Genomic DNA, 21,074 nt, shown 5'->3' on the forward strand with positions numbered 1-21,074 from the left:
CTAAAATAGTCACAAGGACTATTTCAATGTTCTTACTACCTTTCTGGACAGTTTCAACGTTGTAGTTGTGTTGCTGTCTATGCAGGGTCAGAAAGCTCTTCATCTTAGTTTGTGTTCTGAAGATGAACGAAGGTCTTACGAGTTTGCAACGACATGAGGGTGAGTAATTAAAGACAGAACGTTCATTTTTGGGTGAACTATCCTCTTAATTATAAATGTTAACTAGATGTGTTAACTACCTGTCAAGTAATGTGTGTTTACACTGAGATATACTAAAAACAGTTTGTCTTTTAAAATCTTGTATCGCCTGTCATTATATATACAGAGTTTGCGCAGGCATTTTGTTTCGCACTTCAGAAATGGGATGTCATTTCCAATAAGGGAGCGTAGTGAGCATCAATGTTCCCTGGTTTTTGTGGTGATTCATTGTGGGATTTTTCAGGGAGCGAAAGCAAAGCCACTAGAAGGCAAGGTTGCAACCATTAGCCGAAAAGTGTAACATGTAATGCTAACGCTTCCGGTCTAGCAGTACATGGGAAAGAAGACAAGAGGACGTTTTTTTTAATGGATGTCAATGGAGGAGAGGCTTTACTATGCTGATTAAACAGCTTTTTTAGAGGAAACGGCTTATCATTTAATGAATCGACAGCCTATCTGCTAATCTTCAACATGTTTTACACTAAACAATACTTTTGGATTGAACTATTTTTAGTTTATCATAAAAAAAAAAAAAGCGCTTTCTCGCAACAGGTGGAATTCAGTTTACGGCACTTCTCATTCATTCCTATGGTATCTGTAAACAGTGATGGAGAGTCGCACACCTCTGACTGAAATTCGGTGACATCAAGGCTGTGATGTGATTGGTTATTGAGGAACACATGATCCAAAATTTCTAACCGGCATGCCCTGCTTAAAGTCAGAATTCGATCAATATGCGCAGCGCCATGTTAAACAGCGGCCATCTTTGAAACGCCTCTCGGGCATGCAAGTGCAGCTCTTTGAATGGGGAAACATCAAATTCTCCAAAACGGTTCACTAAACTTATGATTAAATTTCATATTTGATAACAGCAATGAAATTTGACAACAACAGGCTCATAAAAGTTCTTTCTTACGTTCCAATATTGTTAAAAAATGCTTGTTTTTGATGCTATACCAGCCAATGCGCATGAGCAGTCATAAGTGTGAGTTCGCGAATGCTGCCTGTTTCTACACGAACCGGAGCATCTAACGGCAGCTGCAGTGACACGATGACTTTACTAAGCAACGATTGGCTCTTTCATTTAGAAGACGGAGCTTATTCGCCATGTTGGGTGTTGCACTTTCTCCCATTCATAAGTAATAGGAATGCACAGTCTTCCTATATATAAAGTCATTGGTCGAACACACCTACTGTGTTAGGTAGCCCCGCCCCCGAACAAATCTCATTGGTCCAATGATGTAAACACTGCTGTGTATTACACAACACTAAGTATCTTTTTACTTATTTTTTTACTAGAGATTTACCTGTACCATGTCAGACATTGGCTGATATTAATCATAATTTAAAGAGACAGTTCACCCAAAAATGAAAATTCTGACATTAAATACTCACCCTCATGTCATTCCAAACCCGTAAGACCTTTGTTCATCTTTAGAACACAAATTAAGATATTCTGGATTTAGACTCACCCAAAAGAGAAGAAATTGTTAAATTAAGTTATTTTTGTTTTCTTAGCACACAAAAAGTATTCTCGTAGCTCCATAAAATTAAGGCTGAACAACCGATTTTAATGATGTCCTTACTACCTTTCTGGGCCTTGAATGTGTCAGTTGTGTTGCTGTCTATGCAGGGTCAGAAAGCTCTCACATTTCATCAAAAATATCTTAATTTGTGTTCTGAAGATGAACAAAGGTCTTACAGGTTTGGAACGACAAGAGGGTGAGTAATGACAGAATTTTCACTTTTGAGTGAACTATCCCTTTAATTAAATATTGTCTTACTCTTCAACAGAAAGAATATTCATTTTTAATACCATACATTATAATGCTAAGATGTCTAAATTCACATTCAAACCACTGGTTTTAGTTTTTACATTTTATTTTACATTTACTTATTTAGCATGGAATTTCAATATCAGCCATTTATCATTAAAATAATCTACGGCTTACTGATTGAATTTAAATAAAATATTTAAACACTTCAGTATTTTAGACCCGGTGTATAGTGATTAAATACGTCCTCAGTACCGTAATTCCTATTTAAGTGGGCAAGGTGAATTACTGAACAAGACAAATGTGTCTTTGTTAAACCACCAATTAATCAGGATCGGGGTTTAAGCACACAGTCTTCAACCCGAAACAGTTGTACCACTGGCTCCAGGCAAACTCCCTGACACCATAATTACATTGCTGACCAGCTCATTTGCTTTAGTGGTCAGTTGAGTAAGCCTAGTCACGGTGTGAAAGTCAACAAATGAGGCCTCTGGCCCAGTGATAAACACTTTCCAGACATCAAACAGACCACAACCTGAGCGACCACAGACCTGGAAAAGCCCAATTAGGGTTGAATATAACACCTCCACAGCATCAAATTGGGTATTTAATGAATTCAGCATCATTTTCCAGGACGCCGGTGTTCAACATATCAATTACATCAGTCCAAACAAACCGTGGCTAACAAAATTCGCACAACTGGGTCTGAAAACATTTCTAAAAAGCGTTCCGATTGGCTCAGACGGACGTTATGTCATACCTATGTCAATGCCTGGAGACATACACAGTAGATAAGCCAAACAAAACAAAGTTGACAATAGCCAGAATGTTGGACAATGGCAAATTTAAGACTAATTCTTGAAATACGCAGTTTCTATTTCAGAGAGGAGTTAAACACATACTCTCCATTCCCCAAGCGTCAGACGCATGATGTCAGTATTGATGTATATCGACTGAGGGTTTGGAGCGTTCAGCTTAGTCTCTCATCTGCTGTTGGCATGTTGTCAGACAGAGCTCAGTGTCATTTACCCTTTCAACTGCCAGACAGGTGACAGATGAGAGGCTACTGAAAACAACGGCAGCTATCGCAAGACAGCCTGGATCCACGCTAGACTAAACAGCTCTATCTATCCATCATATCGTGACAGTCAAAATGGCATGATTCTCATTCCAGCCCGTGCCCACTCAAACACAGCCATTCACAAATCCTCAATGAAGCCTAGTTGTTTATATCTTACTTGTCTATACCTCTGAATAGTGTCCCAATGCATCTTGGGTGTTCTAGCTATTTGGCAAACAGACTGAAAATATGTGACGTAACGCCACAGTGACCACAAACAAACTGCGGCTTAAAAATGATTGTTACTCCTTATTTAAGGGCTTGGTCCTGTTCTGCACAAACACAGTTCAATATGGAAGCCTGTGAATGCCTTAAAGTGAAAAATATAGTAGGGTAATTCTGTCTTCTTTATTTATAGTTACGAGTTTATTTCTCAAACTCACAAATTCATACAGTATCCTACAATTTTGACTGTATTTCTTGTAATTGTAACTACATTTGCAACCCTTTTTTTTTTTTTTTTACAACTGTGGATGCATATTTCACAACTGTTACTTTATTTCACATGATAGTGACTATTTTTTCATAACCATGACTTTATACAGTATCTTGCAATTGTGACTATATTTTTTGTAATTGTGACTACATTTCAATTAATTGTAAGTTTATTATTATTATTACAGTTGTGAATGTATATTTCACAACTGTCACTTTATTTCACATAACAGTGACTTTATTTTTCATAACCATCATATTCTCTAGTATCTTACACTTCTGACTATATTTCTTGTAATTGTGACTACATTTCACTTAATTGCAACTTTCTTTCTTACAACTATGAATGCACATTTCACAACCGTCACTAGGGTTGTGCCGACAGACGGTAGTATCGTGTATTGACGATTATTATTATTATCCGCCAAAAACAGACTAGGCGCCTAACTTTAGCAATGCAGTCTGGAGAGTCACTTCTGGGGCACTTCAGAAACTTTCTGTGATGTGGCAACACATTCAGTGCACAAATCAAGTTGAGCAGCAGTGAGTATTTCGGGTGGGAAGCATGCAATCTTTGATTGCGTGCAGTTGCTGACGCTTGCGAAAGCGTGCAATCACTTTCTTATGCATGCTGTTTTTTCGGTTTTACTTTCACTTTCAAAATCAATCACGTTCAGCAAGGAGGGGAGAGGATGGAAAAGGGGGGCACAGTGATTTGTATGGGGGACACGGCTCACGAATGCCCCTCTTTCGTGCCGCAGACCTATACACTGTAAATAAAGGGCAAGAGATTTATTCATCATTCAAAGATGTAACTATTGTATTCACTTCTGGTACCAGGAGTGTTTTTTTTAAAGTGCAAAAACTCACACTAGACTAGGCTAGGCTAGGCTAGTCAGTGATGATGTTCTTTGATAATGTAAATGTTCTTCACTCATTTTCTGTAGCTGCTTTTTGAAAAATTAAGGAAGTGTACACATCCGTAACTTACAATGTTTCAATTAAACTGTTATCATATTAAATACAAATTAAGTCGTATTAAAAACATTAGGCTGCTTTTAGCCTTATAGTGCTGGTGTTGGATCACTTTCTGGCAATGAGACTAAGTATGTAAATAATTAAATAAATTATCACGATAATATTGTGTATCGGCAATCTTACAGGCTGACGATATGAAAACTGAGCATATTGCCCAACACTGACTATCACTTTACTTCACATAACAGTGACTTTATTTTTCATAACCATGACTTTATACAATATCTTACAATTGGGACTATATTTACTGTAACTGTGACTCCATTTCACTTAAATGTAACTTTATTTCTTACAGTTGTGAATGTATATTTCACAACTGTCACTATATTTAACATAACAGTGACTTTATTTTTCATAACCATGACTTTATACAATATTTTACAATTGGGACTATATTTTAGGGCTGTGTATTGCCAAGAATCTGGGGTTGCGATACGATATGTTGTGATACTGTAAACAAAGCAATATATTGGGAAATTTCTTATTTTATGAATAGGACATAACTTTAGGAAAGATGTAATTAAGAACACACCACCATATGCAAACCATTCAATGTTATTGAATCACTTTTTGTGCAGTATGAGTTAAGGGGGAGAATAGAGTGCTTGCAAGATTCTTTAGTTATTAAATGTATAAAATGTAAGCTTTTACAAACAGACCATATATATTTTTAGATCCTGCTTTACAATTTAAGTTTACAGTTGTAACCATGTCAGATCATTTTGATCTGAACTTAAGAATTACATCTGCTTAATATAAAAAAAATAAAGTGCTTGCAGGATTCCTAAAGAAAACAAAATAATTGTAAAACAATAAAATACATATAGATATTGGATATTTATTGTAATTGTGACTACATTTCATTTAATTGTAACTTTATTCCTTAAAATTGTGAATGTATATCTCACAGCTGCCACTTCATTTTGCACAACAGTGACTTTATTTCTCATAATTATGATTTATTTCTAATTACCATGACTTTATACCATATCTTACAATTGGGACTACATTTATTGTAATTGTGATTACATTTCACTTAATTGTAACTTTATTCCTTACAGTTATGAATGTATATCTCACAAATGCCACTTCATTTTGCATTTTGACTTTATGTCTCATAATTATGACATCTATTTCTAATAACCATAAATTTATAAAGTATCTTTTGTAATTACAACTTAATACGTTTGAATATTCTTATGTTAAACTTTAAACTATTACACCACTGCATGTTTTATTTTTTTACACAGGAAGCAGAAACGGGCTTATGGTTATTTTGGGCAGTGGCAACAAAATTCACTTCCTAAATATAAAACTTTGCATTATTCATCATGCACACTAGCACTAATTTAATCAAAAACATCTACACAATATGGGCTAAACTGTTTTCATTCACAGGAGTGATTTGTTTCTGCATGTACACACAATGATTCACATCCAGAAGTAAATATGGCTGTTCAAGAGCCCAGTCAATAATCAATGTTTCCTGGTTGTGCAAGTATAATCCATACACTCACAAACATGTGAACAAAACAAAAACGCCCCTTACACAATACTAAACCCTAAGACCCAGTTTATGTAACAGAAATCCCTGTCTGGCAGAGTGGGCACGCTAACTGCACACTAATTGTGTAAGAAAACAGTCGGCTCATAAACAGGTTTATTATTATCACAAATATGCCCGGGGCAGACTGTGGGTAACTACAACACATAAAGCAGTTCTGTGTCAGCAGCGCTGCCTGTGGCAGACTCAAAGGGAGGGCGGGGGGATATATTCAGACGCTCATACTCAAGGGGCTTTACATACTGATCTGCCCTCTTTTCTGATGCATCTCAATTAAGATGATCAGAGCATCGGGGGGCAATTATCTGAACGAACTCATCTAGATCAGCTCAACAAAATCAGCTCAACTGGGTTAATGATGACACAATGTAAAAAATTCAATCAAACGCCTGCCGTTTTAATAAGCTGCTGAAAAGTTCACAATGAAACCGTAATCAGGGCTTAACAGAAAGGATAATCAGCTGACCTGGGCTTGGATGAAAGAACTGACAATTGCCTTGTCAAGACAGTGCTGTAATGTCACTAAATTTCATACATACATTTTATGCCTTAAAGAAGTTGTTCATTTTCAGAACAAAAATTTACAGATAATTTACTCACCCCTTTGTCATCCAAGATGTTGTCTTTTATTCCTCAGACATAAAGAAATTGTTTTTTGAAGAAGAACATTTCAGGATTTTTCTCCATATAGTGGACATCAATGGTGCCCCTGAGTTTGAACTTCTAAAATGCAGTTTAAATGCAGCTTCAAAGGCTCTTAGAAGGGTCTTATCTAGTAAAACAGTACGTTATTTCCTAAAAATACTGACAATTTATGTATTTTTTTAACCTCAATTGCTCATCTTTCCTAGCTACTGCATGTATTCTGGTTCAAGACAGTTTAGGGTATGTCGAAAAACTCCCATCTCATTTTCTTCAACTTCAAAATCATCCTACATTGCTGTTTTACCTTTGTTTGATCTTCTTTGCTTGTTCACTTTGTAAACACTGGGTCGGTACTTCTGCAATGATGTAGGATGATTTTGAAGTTGGAGAAGAAAATGAGACAGGAGTTTTTCGACATACCCTGTCATGAACTGGAATACACAGAGTTCACGCAGAGTGAGACAAGACTAACATTTGAGGTTAAAAAGTATATAAATTGTCAGTTTTAGACAGTTTGTCTAATTTTAGACAGTTATACACTGTTATCAGCATATGTTGAAGTAGATTCATCTCTTGTCGTCTCTGAGAGAATATGCGGCGTTAATACAGCATTAGAAAACTTTGTCAGTTTTTTTACTTTCACTTTCTGTATAGTGAATTGACTGAAGTTAAGACGTTCACCGGCATAACCAATGCGCAAAGTTTTCTCGTTTCTTGTGTGATATCCATTGACTCGCCGTCGTGGTTTAAAACAGAAATATTTCCAATATTGTGACGTAACCGCAAACCCCCATGTGTATGCATCTTAAATGCAGTGAGACATGAAAAAGGAATCAAATCGGTTTGCCGCGCTGTCTGAAATGTCTCTAAGCTTGTGCACGCTTTGGGTGTGTGCAAGAACAGAGAGTTAAGTAACGAATTGAGTTCTATTTTGTTTTATCTTCTTGTGGTTTTAAATAGCCTGAACGTGTAAATTGGCAAATTAATCTGCAAATCACATGCCGAACGTTGGGGTCTGGATCTGGTTCGTACTATCACGGATCAACTGCAATTCGTTTAAGCCCTAATACACTGACCAAAATTATAAATGCAACACTTTTCTTTTTGCCCCCATTTTTCATGAGCTGAACTCAAACATCTAAGACTTTTTCTATATACACAAAAGGCCTATTTCTCTCAAATATTGTTCACAAATCTGTGTTAGTGAGCACTTCTCCTTTGCCGAGATAATCCATCCACCACACAGGTGTGGCATATCAAGACTTGAGTGGGCAAATGCTCACATTCGATGGCGTCTGGCACTTTGGAGGGGTGTTCTCTTCACGGATGAATCCCGGTTTTCACTGTACAAGGCAGATGGTAGACAGCGTGTATGGCGTTGTGTGGGTGAGCGGTTTGCTGATGTCAAGGTTGTGGATTGAGTGTATGGGCAGGTGTATGTTATGGACAACAAACACAGGTGCATTTTATTGATGGCATTTTGAATGCACTGAGATAACGTGATGAGATCCTGAGGCCCATTGTTGTGCCATTCATCCACGACCATCACCTCATGTTGCAGCATGATAATGCACGGCCCCATGTTGCAAGGATCTGTACACAATTCCTGGAAGCTGAAAACATCCCAGTTCTTGCATGGCCAGCATACTCACCAGACACGTCACCCATTGAGCATGTTTGGGATGCTCTGGATCGGCGTATACAACAGCATGTTCCAGTTCCTGCCAATATCCAGCAACTTCGCACAGCCACTGAAGAGGAGTGGACCAACATTCCACAGGCCACAATCAACAACCTGATCAACTCTATGCGAAGGAGATGTGTTGCACTGCGTGAGGCAAATGGTGGTCACACCAGATACTGACTGGTTTTCGGACCCCCCCAGATCCTGCCAATACTGTAAAACTGCACATTTTAGAGTGGCCTTTTATTGTGGCCAGCCTAAGGCACACCTGTGCAATAATCATGCTGTCTAATCAGCATCTTGATATGCCACACCAATGAGGTGGATGGATTATCTCGGCAAAGGAGAAGTGCTCACTAACACAGATTTGGACAGATTTGTGAACAATATTTGAGAGAAATAGGCCTTTTGTGTAAATAGAAAAAGTCTTAGATCTTTGAGTTCAGCTCACAAAAAAGGGGGGCAAAAACAAAAGTGTTGCGTTTATAATTTTGGTCAGTGTAGATTATATGACAGATCAGATCAATCTTTTATTTACTAATTTAATATGAAATCATCAAATTGTTACTCCATATCAATCACATACAACGAAAGTAAAGAATAATTGGATCAATCATTCATGCACAATAAATAACAGAGCACCATATCTATACAAATTTTCCCCAGAACGTTCGTTCTTGCGGTCCGGTATAAATTCTTCCATGGCCCGGTAGTGGGTCACGACCTGGTGGTTGGGGACCTCTGATTTAGAGCCCTTTGAAGCTGCATTTTGGAAGTTCAAATTTGGGGGGCACCATAGAAATCCACTGTACGGAGAGAAATCCTGAAATGTTTTCCTCAACAAACATAATTTCTTTATGACTGAAGACAGAAAGACATGAACATCTTGGATGACAAGGGGGTGAGTAAATTATCTGTAAATTTTTGTTCTGGAAGTGAATTTCTCCTTTTAAAACTTAAACCGTTTTTCTGCCAACCTTTTCACTTGCTCCTTTTCAAATAAAATATATATGTTATTTAAATAACGATGAGGCTATAAAGAAAAATCTAAACTTGAACCCTGGTTTTACTATGACAGTATATATTGCTAACAAGTGAAGATGTATGTTCTGGACTTCTTTCAAAACCTGTGCTCCAAGGACCTTTTTGAACTGACACAATCTGCAGTCGGGTGTCAAGACTGTCTGCTGTGGTGAGAGGATTCCTCTCTGTCCCAGTCCCTTTTAAGGCCATGAACAGAGAGCAAGCTTGAGGTAGACTCACAAATAGCCTTGCCAAAAAGCCATGTGCTCACACTTTGTTGAGATCCAGTGGTAAACACAGAGGAAACTCTAAGGAGCTGTATCATCACCTTTTGGATAAGATACTAAAGGGATGCATTTGAAATTTAAACTCCTTTGAAATTATAAACATTCTAAATTGTTTACAATAATCGTTCCCTAAGTTTTCTATTTTCTACAGCTACAAAATCATATTTTATATTAAGCATGTACTTGTATCTATTAAACGGAAGGTCCTATTATGAATAATTCCTTCATGCATGTTCAATTTTTTTTTTTTTCACCTTGAAATTTTTTAATCAAAATGTCATAACTGGATCCTGTGGTGAAGGCAACAAACATCTCTCTAATGACATATGCTGAACTTCTCGAATCATTTAGTCTGCTTAAGGGTCATTCTATAATTAGGGGTACATTTAGAATTTGACGATGTAAAGAAATAAAGTTTTCCTTTTTCCCAAAAACCCAAACATGACCTTACATAGCTGCTTTGAAACAATCTCTATTGTATGAAGTGCTATATAAATAAAGGTGATCCGTAGGAATATGTGCATAAATACCATCTATGTTTGCTACTGTCCACCCTGTTACCTTCACTGGGAAACAGTTGACAGGTAACTTAGCTGACATTTTTAGTGTTTTGGGTCTATACTCAACATGGAAGCCTAGAACTACTGAGCATATGGTATGTTTAGAAATATATTTTTATAAACAAAACATAAGTTCTAGTTTAATTGTCTTGTTAAAATTTGCAATAATACTCATGTAACACAGCTGACAGTCAATTAATCCACTCTTGACACAGGTTTGCTAGTTTAACCAATATAAGACGAAAGAGAGAGAACATAACTTCTAGTGTTTCATCCATGTGCTTCTAGAGGAAATATCATCATACTGTGCAAATTATGTGAGAATGGGACAAACCATTCCTTTTTGAGGGGGGTTTTCTAGTGGGTAAAGTTAAATCACAATAAACACTTATTTTTGAAGCGCTATCTTGATAACCTAATCTAACTGTGGCAAAACTATGAAATTAATTTATACTTGAGATCATTTTCATGCTTAAATGCAGAGAAGAATGAGCAACTTCATCAAATCGGACAGCTGAATACCAGTGTTGTATGTGATATGAACATCATTTTTGAACAAAAGATACGGCTTTTTCAACATATACTAGTGTGACTGGGAAAAATATAATTGTGTACTAGAAAATTAACCATTGCGGCTTTATATTGATGAACATATATTAAATATATACTTCATGGACATGAGATGTGCCCACAATTATAGAATGACCCTTAAAGGGATAGTTCACCAAAAAAGTACATTTAGCATGTTTTACTCACCCTAAAACTTGAGGGTGAGTAAATGACAGATTTTTGTGTGAACTATGTCTTTAAATACCACCCCTCCACAATCAACTTTCATTTTTTCTTTTTGATAATCCGTTACAACACAATAAGGAAGAAATATCTATCACTACTTCCTGTTCATTGCAAGTTTAACGACCAAATAAAAAGTGCAGTAAAATGCAATATTTACAGTGTTACTATATATATCGTAAATACCGGATATACCTCCCAACCTCATTGTATTGGCAAGAAACACTTGTTAGTTACATTTCCCATGCTGCTCTAGGGGCTGTGAGGGACAGAAGTACAATCCATTTAATGTCATTTCTATCAAGTGGAATTTTTTGGCAAGACATATTTTCAGTGTTTTGTCAGCTTGAACGATCGAACACCCATGTACACAGCAGCACACCATATTGAACGGACTGTCCTTCTCCCTCGCAGGCCGACTTTCGTTTGTGTTAAATCAAATAAGGCGTCTACTCTGGCTAACATCAATAGGCCCCTCAGAAGTGGCACGGTTGACACATGCCCTGCAGTTCTACAAACGAAAGGAAACTTCACAATCCCAAGCCACATTTGTTCAAGACAGACATCAATTGTCATGACACGGCTGAATTACACACTCTATGTACCGTAGCTTTGGGCGGCTACGCAAAGTATATTCTACAACAGCGGTGGGACGTAAATAAACACTCACCGGGTTGCGTAAGGTTGGCCAGGATTGAAACAGAATTAAACCAAATGTGTCTGCTGTCTATAAACCGTGTTTTCTTTTCCAGCGCCTTGACCTGGTGCAGTCACACAGTGAAACAGGCTGACCATGATATTAATTTCAAGGCCAGTTAGGAAACCTAGTTTCATGAATGGCTGTGCTGTCACAACAGACAACGCTAATGAGAAACGGTGCTGAAGTGACATGAGGAACATGGCAAAAATTATCTTTACAGTCCGATCACCTCAAAAAGAAACAAGTAGGCCTGCAAAATAAACTGAACTGAAATCACAGCTGCCTTGTGTAATTAACTAAGCCACAAAAAAAAGCTAATTAAACAAATATACTTTAAAACATACTGTATACTTGCACTCTTTGTTGTTAGTTACTACACAGAGTACTATTTTTATTGGCACGAGACTCCGGGCAAAACACAAATCAAGACCGGTGACCGCCGCCTCAAACACAACAAAACAGTCCTACATTAGCAACTGCTGCTGACGTTCACCATTTTCACTAGTTTGCACCTTTCTAATGTAAGTCTACGTGGATCTGTGTGGTGTAGCTATAGATGCAATTTTATTAAAATTAGCCCAAAAAAAATAGCATTTAAATTGTATTCACTTAATTTACATATGTGAGCCTGGACCACAAAACCAGTCATAAGTAGCACAGGTATATTTGTAGCAACTGCCAACAATATATTGTATGGGTCAAAATTATAAATTTTTCTTTTATGCCAAAAATCTTTAGGATATTAAGTAAAGATCAAGTTCCATGAAGACGTTTTGAGAATTTACTACTGCAAATTTATCAAAACATATTTTTTTATTAATAATATGCATTGCTAAGACCTTCATTTGGGCAAGTTTAAAGGCAAATTGATTTTTTGGCACCCTCAGATTGCAGATTTTCAAATAGTTGTATCAAGGCCAAATATTGTTCTATCCTAACAAACCATGCATCAATGGAAAGCTGACATATTTCAAATCTTAGTTTAAAAAAACTGCCCCTTATGACTGGTTTTGTCGTCCAGGGTCACATATTTATAGAGGTGATATTAACTAAAGGGTTCACAGTACCATAGTGAAACTGTTCACTTCATGTGTAAACGTACGGAACAATACTGTTAACTTTCTAATCAAGCTTTTCTTTTGTCAGCTGACTGTGAGAAGCGTCTGCCTCGATTCTGATTTGCAGTGTCTGCAGTTTTTAATCATGTTACTCTGTAATTTACCATTTTATTTAAAGGGTTATTTCACCCAACAATGAAAATTATGTCATCATTTACACACCCTCATGTCGTTCCAAACCAGAATGACTTTCAATCATCTTTGGAACACACATGAAGCTACTTTCTCATCCTTTTTATCCCTCAATGGAAATAAATTAAATCTGTTCATCATATAAACCAATCATTTATTTTCAGAAGATCATACGGGTTACTTTTACAATGTCTTTATGAACTTTTTAAAAGACATTTTTAAGACATCAAATTTGGTGAATATGAATGAAGGGACAGAATTCACTCAGATTTGATTAAAGGGGTCATGAACTCTCTGAGGTCCACTTATAATGTCATCAAGGGACTCATATGCAACTATTACAGAAGGTTCAAACACTCACTGATGCTTCAGAAGGAAAAACAATGCATTAAGAGCCAGGAGGTGAAACTTTTTGAATTTGAAGATCAGGGTAAATTTAACTTATTTTGTCTTCTGGGAAACATGTAAGTATCTTCTGAAGGGCAGTACTAAATGAAAAATAAATAAATAAATAAATAATCTGTTCAAAAGTTTTCATCCCCCGGCTGTTTATGCATCGTTTTTCCTTCTGGAGCATCAGTGAGTGTTTGAACCTTCTGTAATAGCTGCATATGAGTCCCTCAGTTGTCCTCAGTGTAAAAAAATGGATCTCAAAATCATACAGTCATCGTTGAAAAGGGTTCAAATACACAAAAATGCTGGAAAACCAAAGAATTTGTGGGACCTTTAACTGTTCAGGACAAACAAGGGACTCATGAACAACTATCACTAAACAAAACAAAAACACAGCTGTGGATCATTCAGGTAACAACACAGTATTAAGAATCAAGCGCATGTAAACTTTTGAATAGGGTCATTTTTATACATTTAAAAAATTATTTTCTCTTGTGGCCTATATGACCTCAACTGCATGTCAAAAGGGAATTTTGGTTTCTCAGTTCATGACCCCTTTAAAAACATTTTATTTTGTGTTTTGAAAGATGAAATGCATTCATACATGTTTGGAACAACATGACGGTGAGAAAATCATGACTATTCACATTTCTGAGTTAAAAGATGGCAGATAAAAATGCTTAGCAATGTCACACTTAATTGCATTAAGCATATTTTAGTGAAAATCACCTGCTTATTCCTATGGGATGCTGTGTAAAGCTTGCCTGCGTGTAAACAGTAGTGAAGGTCAGTTTGGAGGTATTTAGTGTTTTTGGTTGCTGCTAGTTTTTTTTTGTGCTGTTTCACACTTTTCTGCTGTTTAAGTGTGATCTTTTGGCTTTTTCTGATTTTACATACTTACTGAGGGTCAGTGCTTACCACAGTGTGGTTCAAATCACAACTGGCATCAATGCGTAGATAAACATACTCAAATAATCATTTCCTTTACTGTACTAATAGATAAGGTTTACAGGATCAAGCATAAATCAGAGTGTGACTGATTAGCGCTTTGAATTAGACTACTGACAACACTGGCGAGATATCCATCAACACAATCTCTGGTGCCGGCCATCCCGAGTAACTGAAACACATCTGATACCGTCCTTCAGCAGCAAAGTTTCCAAATGTGCAGCCAATCCCACTTGAATTCACAGAAAACCAGCCGCCCTTGTCTTGTTTTCTTCGATGACAAAAGCAAATGGATTTCTGCCAAAATGTAAATTTTAAACTGAGCAGAGATCGGAATTTCGACCGCAGCAAAAACAAAATGGCTGTAGTCAAAAGAAAAAGAAAAAGAAAAGAAAAAAATGAAACGGCCCTCCTCCCCCTGTAGCTTGCTGCCAAAAGGTGTTCTTGTTCTGATATTTGGTTTGGAACGGCTGCCAAAAATTAGATATGTCCTTGGATATCTCCCTCTTTCCTTTGTCTCCTGTCAGGACTTGGCTGTCCTCCAGTGCAACTAGCCATAGCCAGGAACAGAGGGAGCTCCATTCACACACATAAACATCACTTTGGATTTATCCTTTGCTCAAATACTGTGGTTCTTTTGTGTAATCGTATACTCTGTATACAGATACAATAGGTTTTCTGGAATCTTTTTGTGGGCAAGCGCTCCATAAGTAGATGTGCTTGTGTTTTGGTAAACGCGATCGGTCTCCTCATCTGACCTGGGTTTTTCCATTGGCTTTCTATGAAACGATGAAGACTTACTAACTGTTCCTCTTCCAATCTGAAACAACCATTGAGTAACACAGTCATACTCAGAACCGCAGCACTCAAATCAAGATTTTATATCGTCCCAAAACTCCATAACCCACAAAACTCCATAATAACCTTCATTTCTGACTGTACACCATCAGTTCAGTTCAAGTGTTTCATAAGGCCTCAGTGAGGATGAAGGTTTAACCAGTGCTTCTGAGCAAACTCTGATGCAACCAAAGCACTGACTTTCCCTTTTTTTTGAGATTTGCATTCATATTCCCCTTCAGAACTAGGAATATGGATGCTAACAGAAGAATAAATATTCAGAGCATGTCTCTAAAAATTATATTATAAAAGTTGCTGTAACAGACCAGGATAGTTGACGCAAAAATTTAAATTCTGTCATTATTCGTGCACTCCAATGTCATTCCAAACCTGCATGAGTGTGTATCTCTGAAACTCTACAGTAATTGTTAGAATAGCCAAAAATCAGCAATCTCAAAGTAAAACTGATTGTGCAAACCAAACCATAAGTCATAGAGACTTGAAACTTGGAGGGATGGTAGTACTCCCATCATCTACAATGTCACCAAGGATCGCCCCAATCAGCCTGAAGGGGGCGCTACAGCGATCAAAAGTATGAAATCGCTCATAACTCCAAAACCGTTGTAGGCTCAAGTGTCTTATGTCATCAGAACACATTGGATTTGTCCTAGGTTTTCCACCTGATCGGAACCAAACCAGTGCAGGAAGATTCTCTAGAGAGTCAATATCAATAATTATCAAAAAAGTTGAACTTTGTAAGAGCTACATCTGAGATCACAGGGAAAAAAAAATGCTGAGCTTGGCCACTTGGTGGCACCATAAAAACAGCCATAACTACACAAGAGTATGCCTGATCTTGGTCCAAAGTGCCACAAGTGTCTATTAGGACATTTGCATATCTCAAAATACATGGCCGCCACAGGCCAATGAACTTTGAGCACCCATTAGATAAAGTTAACAGAGGCTGATCAGAACGAAACTTGGTGGGCCCTGTTTGACTCACGGCCCTAAAGGTCTGTGAAGAAATTTCAAAGAAATCAGCCACTGGGAGGCACTTTTCAAGGGCGTATATGATTGCATACTGAGCAGTTTTTTACACAAACACATAATATTCATATCATACAATAGACCTCCTCCTTCTGAACAACTTTGCCTCTAGAACTACTGCTGTCAATTAAATTTGTTAAGTGATTGAAAAAAAAAATTTTTTAAAAACCTACATAGTCCTAGGTTTTTGGGAGAAAAAAAACCCACTACAGTGCACTTCTCTGGACTCTCAACGTCAATAATTATCAAAAAATGTAGAATTTTACCCCTTTGGCAAGGTATAATAAAGTCATTTAGAGGAGCCTGTCCAATTACACAGCCTATAAAGCCAAAACGAAAACTCAAAACTTCACAAAACCTGCGACAGGTGATTCTAAACAAGCATGCAAAGTATAAGGGAGATTGGACCACAGCTGGCGCTGTAACAGTCGTAACAATAAAAAACATCATGTTTCTATGGCAAATTACCTGTATTTCCAAAAATGCTTTTTTAAATCATTGATTTAGGCGCTTACAGGCTTGCTAAATAATATAAAATGTCTTAAAGTGCTTAAACCCTGGTAATCGCTGCAGCTATAATTTTACGTAATTTTGGTAACCATTGACTTCCGTTGAATTTTCATTTTTAGTACGCGCATATAATTTGTCTTGGCATCAGCCTCCTAGAAGTCTTTTTTTATTGTGACATATACAACTAAAATCTTATTAAAAGAGAAAAACATTTATTATTTATTTTCAAAACACAGTACAATATTACAAAATAATAATAATAATAATAATAATAATTACCATTTTGATTTCATGATGACTTCCCTACTCAGATCACCTTGTCATGACTCCTCCCCTTTCTGCAATTAGCCACAGATTTCAGCCAATCAAATGAAAGGCATGATAATCATCTAAGATCTGATAGGCTCTTTATGGAGAATATTAATAATTACTGAATCCCCTTTCAAATTCTCGTTCTGAATTATATCTGATCTTGGCAAATGTCAGCGAAGATGAATCTGACCGTGACAGATCAGATAGGAAACCAAACACTTAGCTCAACAGTTTCATCATCACAGACAAAACGCTGATGAGACTCAAAACCCATTGAGACTCCTACTTGACAGCATTTTCAGGCAGCAGAGGGACGTTCAATTGCCCGCAGACGCTGTCTAGGTAGACAGCTCGCAAGGTTTTGTGACACATTCAGTCTGTAATGAGTAAGAACACTAGTGACATGGAAAGCAGCCTACACGGTGGCTTATAGTGGAAATTACTATAGGCGCTTGACAGCGCAAACACACGCCTACTCGCTATCAGCGGGAAACTGATGCATGGCCACGATTACAGTAAATTACGCTGAATAATGCCTCTTCCTTTGAATACAACACTATATATATCAGATCACACAGCACAGGTATTCTCCCAGTGTCGCAAATGCCGCTGTGCTTCAGGGTGAGTTAGATAAACATTCACCTTTTGTAGTCTACGAAACTGTTACTCATCAATGATTGCCTTAAATAATTATGCATATGCGGATTTAGGCCAAATTAAGCAGATATTCCATTGCATTCCGTATAAATAAGGCAGACTGGCGACAGTCCACTTTTTCCTTCAGGTTAAAATGGAGCTCTGCAGTTTGTAAGTGCTTCACAAACCCAAAACAACCCGTTCGGTTTACTCATTTCAGTTCAACTGCAGCCGTAAGAGAAATAAATGGTAATGCTGTAAAAACGCTAAATGAGCGCCGAGGTACAAACTCACCCATTTCTGAAGCTTCTTCTGCTGCTGAAGTCTACGAGAGTAAATCCATCCACTAGATTATGACAAGCACTTTACAATCCCTCAAACTCAAGCAAACGGCGTTTTTATCGCTGTAAAATGGCGTCAGTCGCAATCTCGGGTGAGATTTGTTTTTGAAAAGCAAAAGCATAAATGAAGAGCGGTCGATCGGCGGAGCGCGTCTGCAGATTCAGATGAAATGTGGATCGAAGCAGGAATATGGTGTTCAGTCACAGCGCTGCATTGCTTCCCTCTCAAATCATCAGACTCGGGGGTGGATCGAGCCTTCCCACTGCGGAGAAAACAAATCTGCTCTTACGATCCTTAATAATATCCAAAGTCCTGCGTTGGATGGCACACCGGGGCCGAGCGGTCGTGCAGGGCAGATATCCAGGGATAAGCAGACTCTGGCGTTCCCGTTTCTGGACGTGTTTGATCGGACTTAGGCGAGTGTGATGTGACTCTTGCTGGACTCCCGCAGTAGTTTTTGATAATGATCGGTGTGCTCTGCTCTCTGCAAATGCTCTGACTGCCCCTGCCGAGTCGCTCTCCAGCGCCCTCTACCTGTAGCGCACACCACTTCTGTTTGTCTGTTTGTTTATTTAGTATTTGTCTATTCATCTATTTTTCCTTGCAGTGCAAAATATTTGTTTAATTCTTTATTAATTATATTGTTTGCTTGTAGCTTAAAGCATGCATATTTATTTTTATTTGCCTGTTTGCTTAGTGCAGAATATTTATTTGTACTGCAGAAAGCTTACTTTTTTTGTTTGCTCAAAATATGTACATTTACTTATTTTTGTCTGTTTTCCTGTAGCGCAAAATATTTGTTTGTTTAACATGTCTGTTCATCTGTTTTTTCTTGTAATGCAAAATATGTATTATTTATTATTATTTGTCTGTTTGCTTGTAGTACAATATATTTATTTATTTGTACTGCAGAAAGCTTACTTTTTTTGTTTGCTCAAAATATGTACATTTACTTATTTTATCTGTTTGTCTGTAGCACAACATATTTGTTTGTCTGTTTGTTTGTTTATTTATTTATTTAGCATTTGTCTGTTTATCTATTTTTCCTTGCAGTGCAAACTATTGATTTATTAATTTTATTAATTTTATTAATTGTTTGCTTGTAGCTTTAAGCATGCATATTTATTTTTATTTGCCTGTTTGCTTGTAGTGCAGAATATTTATTTGTAGTGCAAAAAGCTTATTAATTTTTCTGTTTGCTCAAAATATGTACATTTACTTATTTTTATCTGTTTGTCCGTATATAAACAAAATATTTGTTTGCTTGTTTGTTTGTTTAACATTTGTCTATTCATCTAGTTTTTTTCTTGTAGTGCAATGTTTTTTTTATTTATTAAATATTTATATTTACTTATTTATTCTTTTTATCTGTTTGCCTATAGTACAAAATATTTCTGTTTGTTTGTTTATGTTTGTTTAATTTGTTTGTTTATTTGTAACACAAAAATTTATTTGTTAGTTATTAATTAAACGTTATTAATTTTCCAATTATTAATTGTTTACTTGTAGCTCAAAGCAATTGTATTTATTTATGTTTGTTTGCCTGTTTGCTTGTAGCGCAAAATATTTATTTGTAATGCAAAAGGTGTTTATTTCTATTTGTTTAAACTTGTTTACTTGTTTATTTATATCTGTTTGCCTGTGGCACAAAATATTTGTTTGTTTGTTTAACATTTCTCTATTCATCTATTTTTTTGTAGTGCAAAATGTTCTTGTTTATTTGTTTTTCCATTTGTTTGTTTATTTTTAACACAAAACTTTATTTGTGAATTATTAAATACTATTTATTAATTAATTATCTCATTATTTTTTGCTTGTAGCTCAAAGCAAGTATGAATATTTGTGTTTACTTCCCTGTTTGCTTGTAGCGCAAAATATTGCTTTATTTGTAGTGCAGTTTCTTTCCTGTTTGCTCAAAATATGTATATTTACTTATTTATTTTTATCTGTTTGCTTGTACTGTAAAATATTTGTTTGTTAATGTTTGTTTGTTTGTTTGTTTAACATTTCTCTATTCATCTATTTTTTTTCTTGTAGTTCAAAATTTTGTTTTTATGTTTGTTTATCTGTAGCCCAAAAGTTTAATTAATTATTATTTTCTAAATATTTTCTAATTATTAATTGTTTGTGTGTAGCTCAAAATATATGTTTATTTATTTTTATTTGTCTGCTTGCTTGTAGCGCAACATATTTGTAGTGCATTAACTTGATTAACTTTTACTTTTTTTTGTTTACACAAAATATGTATTTTTACTTACTTATTTTTGTCTGTTTGCCTGTAGAACAAAATGTTTTGTTTGTTTTAATCTGTTCACTTGTAGTGCAAAATATTTATTTAGTTAATCAGGTTTATTTACTTATTTGTATCGATAAAAAGTTTAACTAATTAATTGTTTTTCTGTTTGCTTGTTGCTCAAACTATGTATACTGATTTGTTTTTATCTTTTTGAGTGTATTGTTAAAATTTGTTTGTTTTTGATTGATTAATTGACTGATTTGTAGTGCAAAACAATTATTTATTTAACAAGTATAATATATCCTGTTTTTTGTTTGTTTTGTTTTGTTTTTTGAATGCACTTTCTGTTAAGGTAGTATTTTATATCTACTATCACATATAGCCTACCTGCATTTGTCCTTGACATTTTTTTGTTGGTTTCTTGCTTATTGATTTTCAATATCCATCCATTTAGCACATTATAACTTGCTGATCTTTTTAATCAGTCATCAAAGTCATTATATATCAAGCAGCTCACATATGCCTTTTTTATTTTATTCATAACTATCAAACAGTCAGACTGATGTATTCTTTGTATTTAGCAAGGTTTGGTTTGAAAAGCTTGTTAACTCACATAAAAAAATGTGAATAGTAGCAAATACTCAGGTTATATTTGATTTAATATTTAATAGTGAACTGTCATCACTCATCCCCCACATTATTCACCTCGTTTGGCCTTTAGACAGGATGGGTGTTTATATCT

The 21,074-nt window shown here is 36.2% G+C and overlaps 1 protein-coding gene across 1 annotated transcript in view; it reads right to left on the bottom strand.

Moving 5' to 3' along the window:
- The window catches only part of setbp1 (SET binding protein 1), a 77,931-nt gene extending 59,314 nt beyond the window's left edge, over nucleotides 1-18,617 (bottom strand). Inside the window, exon 1 of the mRNA XM_051109825.1 lies at nucleotides 18,049-18,617. The gene's annotated coding sequence lies outside the window, so the exon portion shown is untranslated. The remainder of the gene's footprint in view (nucleotides 1-18,048) is intronic.
- Nucleotides 18,618-21,074: the final 2,457 nt, after the last annotated feature.

Source organism: Labeo rohita, chromosome 5 (genome assembly GCF_022985175.1).
Source record: "Labeo rohita strain BAU-BD-2019 chromosome 5, IGBB_LRoh.1.0, whole genome shotgun sequence".
Taxonomy (NCBI): domain Eukaryota; kingdom Metazoa; phylum Chordata; class Actinopteri; order Cypriniformes; family Cyprinidae; genus Labeo; species Labeo rohita.